The following is a 3,319-nucleotide window of genomic DNA, read 5'->3' on the forward strand; positions in this document are numbered from 1 at the left end:
TATTTTTTTGGTACCAAAGGAAGAGGCCAAGTCCAATTAGGACCCCACACATGCTCAAGATACAAACAAAGAAAAGAATGACTCTAAATCATCTATAAACAATGACTCAGAAAAGAAAGGAAAGAAAGAAAAATTAGGTTGGGCAGAAACTCAACTAGAATTCTTAGAAGAGCTGAGGTGAGAGTTCAAAAAAACTTTTAAAAATATTTTTTATGAATTAAATAAGAGTACTTGAGGAAAATATCGGAAAAGAAATGAGAGCAATGGAAGAAAGAATTAGAGAATTAAAAGCTCAGCACAGGAGGTACAAAAACCTTGTCCATGCAACAAGCCCACTGAAAATTAAAATGAATCAAATAGAAGCTTATATTCCATGAGGCAACAATAAATATCGAAGTCAAAAGATTTTTTAAAAAATAGAATAAAATGAAAATGTACAAGGAAGCAAAGAAAAGATGGACAGCTCTGAACACAATGTGTAGTGTTTATTATATAGGTTTGAATCTTCTCTTATGTTCTGTGTTTTTTTCTTATTTTGCATTTAAGTTTATAATACATTTCTTATTCTTTTCTTAATGTGTATTTAAGTTTAAAATAAATTTTTAAAAAAGAAGAAAAGGTAAGGTATCTCATTGCAAAAACAACTGACATAGAAAACATCAAGGAGAAAAAAAATTAAGAATCATTGGACTAACTGAATGATATGACTAAAAAAGAACCTAGACATCCAATTTAAGAAATCTTAAAGGAAAATGCCCCAGATCTCTCATAACCAGAGGACAAAATGGAAGTACAAAGAATCCATAAATCTTTTCCTGAAAGAAACTCCTAAATAAAAACTCCCAGAAACATATACCACAGTCAAAATCCAGAGTTTCCCAGAAAAAGAAAAAAACATTGCAAGTACCACGGTGCAAAGTACTGTGGTTCAGGATCATACAAGATTTAGCAGCCATCACTCTAAAGAAGCATATAAGGCAAAGGATATGAGCTTATAGCTAAGAAAAACTTGCCCAGCAAAACTGATTATAATGCTACAGGGGGAAATGAGAAAGTACTGCCAAAGTACTCCTAACAAAAAGGCGAGAGCCATAAAGAAAGTTTTAAGTTCAATACAGGAGCAGAGAAAAATTTAAAAAGGTAAACATGAACACACAATGACAAAAGACTCAACAAGGATAAACTGCTTGCGGTCCAATATGGGAAGATGATGTATGTGTCTCCTCAGAACCCAATCATCAGGGAATACCGGGAGTCTAATTAGACAGGACCTGGGAGCTGGTCTGTTATACAATGAAGATCTTAAGAATGGAAGGACAGAGGAAGAGGAATACAGATGCACAAACATATTTAAGGCTCTTTGAGGTGGTAAAGATGCAATATGAGGGGGTGCCCATAAACTGGGAGATGGATGAACAAGTTAAGGTATATAAATATGATGGAATATTGTGCTGATCTCTTATCAGTGTAAACCACCAATCCAGGGATTAATGATGAAATGTTATCCATCTCATGATAGAGAGGTGATGTACTCAGAATGAAGAATGAAACTTTTTTTTGTGAACATAGTCAATGTAGAAATTTGTTTTGATTCATTTGATTCATTTTTGTAATGGGTTTTTTTTCTTGTGTTCTCATTTGAGGAGGAAGTTTTGGTGAGAGGGTAGGAAGGCAGATTTTGATTAAAACAAAATATTTCTTTAAAAAAATAAAGGAAGTAAGTGGAGGGTAGATGACCAAGATAGGCTCACCAACATGTTCTTCTTCAGCTCTCAGCAGGCGGAGGGGAAGGCCTTTGCTTATCAGCTGTGAGTTTCCATTGATGGGCTATGGATGAAAGGGGACGAGGAACCAGTAGCCAGAGATAAAGATTCCCGCTCAACCCTTCCTGGGCATCCTCGTGTGTGGTTGGAGACCAGAATATGACTGCTTTGTGGCTACCAGCTCCTCCTAGAAGCCTTCAAAAATACAAGACAGTCTGTACATCTGTGTGGTCTGTACTTAGAGTCCAACGGGGTAGGTTCATGCCTTCTCTCCCCTTGTTCATTAGAAACTGTTATTGCTCATTTAAGCAATAAATCATTTCAGTAAAGTGTTTTGATAAGATTCCTTTCACTGCCTATTCTGTAAACAGCGAAGCTTCCTAGTCCCAGAAATTTGATATGAGTTAGTTAATTCCACAAGTCTGCTAACTTCTCAACAAAATCCTCCTGGTTGGGAGGTCTTGACAATGTGCTTAGACATCATGACCTTTATTTATTTGTCACAGTTCTTCTGAGCTGAAGTCATGATTTGTCAGGAGGCTTTCAGCTTCTCTCATGTACCATAGTTCTTGCACCATCTCCATCCTCTGAAACTCTGAAGCAGAAATCAAAAATAGCTCTTATAGAGTGCTTGAAGTTTTGCAAGGAATTTTATTCATGTTCTCATTTGATCCTCAAAACAACCTCTCAAGATAGGAGCTATCATTATCTTTACTTTTCACACAGTTAAGTAAATATCTGAGTTAAGATTTAAACTCAGGTCTTCTTGTCTCCAAAGTCCAGCACTGTATTATATCCACTGGGCCATACAGGCAAAAACATTGAATGCTTCATGAACTTCTATGTCATTCTTATGCAGGAGCCATGCTAATCTGTCATTCTAGTTTTTGTATCTGTGTTCAAGTATGAGTTATTTAGACCTATAGAGAAAAAAATTAGATTAGAATAGTAATCACTGGAAACTACCATGGGTTCAACAAGAACAAAAGACATCATAGTATGATAGAAAGGACATTGAACTTGGAGTCTGAAGAACTGGGTTCAAGTTTTAGTCCTACCAACAAATAGTCCTTGCAGACTTAAGAGGTTTCAAAATACTAATAGTCCACCCCAAGGTAACATGGAACGTAAAAGACAGTAAAGCAAAATGGCTTTATTGAGGAGACATACAATATGGAGAGAAGAGAAGAATGCTGGAAACAGGTCAGGTGTAATGGGGCCCTAGGTGGAACCAAGTGCACTCTCCTGTAGCCCCAAAGACAACAGGGCATCCTCCCAAACCAATAAAGTTTAGTAGGTTTTTAGGGTTTTTATGTGGATCTAGCAGAACTAGGCATTGAGGGAAGGGACCTGGACCTGAGGACTGATGTTGATTCATGCTAGTGGTGAGAAAAAAGATTCCTGGAGAATTTGTGGCAACTTGATAAAGGGAAAGGGTCTTTGAGCTGATATACTGGTCTTACTCTGGCAAGATAACTCAGCTTTCCTGTCTTGGGGCTTCTTTGTTTTCTAATGAGATGGAGAGGCTACTGGGATCATTACATCTGCCAAATACA

At 36.9% G+C, this 3,319-nt stretch overlaps 1 non-coding gene across 1 annotated transcript; it reads right to left on the reverse strand.

Moving 5' to 3' along the window:
* Positions 1–2,577: 2,577 nt before the first annotated feature.
* Positions 2,578–2,683, reverse strand: LOC114029846. Its single transcript, XR_003567535.1, has one exon. It is a non-coding gene; the product is annotated as a U6 spliceosomal RNA (small nuclear RNA).
* Between the last annotated feature and the right edge of the window lie 636 nt (positions 2,684–3,319).

This window comes from Vombatus ursinus, unplaced genomic scaffold (assembly GCF_900497805.2).
Source record: "Vombatus ursinus unplaced genomic scaffold, bare-nosed wombat genome assembly UNPS02014941.1, whole genome shotgun sequence".
NCBI classification, from domain to species: domain Eukaryota; kingdom Metazoa; phylum Chordata; class Mammalia; order Diprotodontia; family Vombatidae; genus Vombatus; species Vombatus ursinus.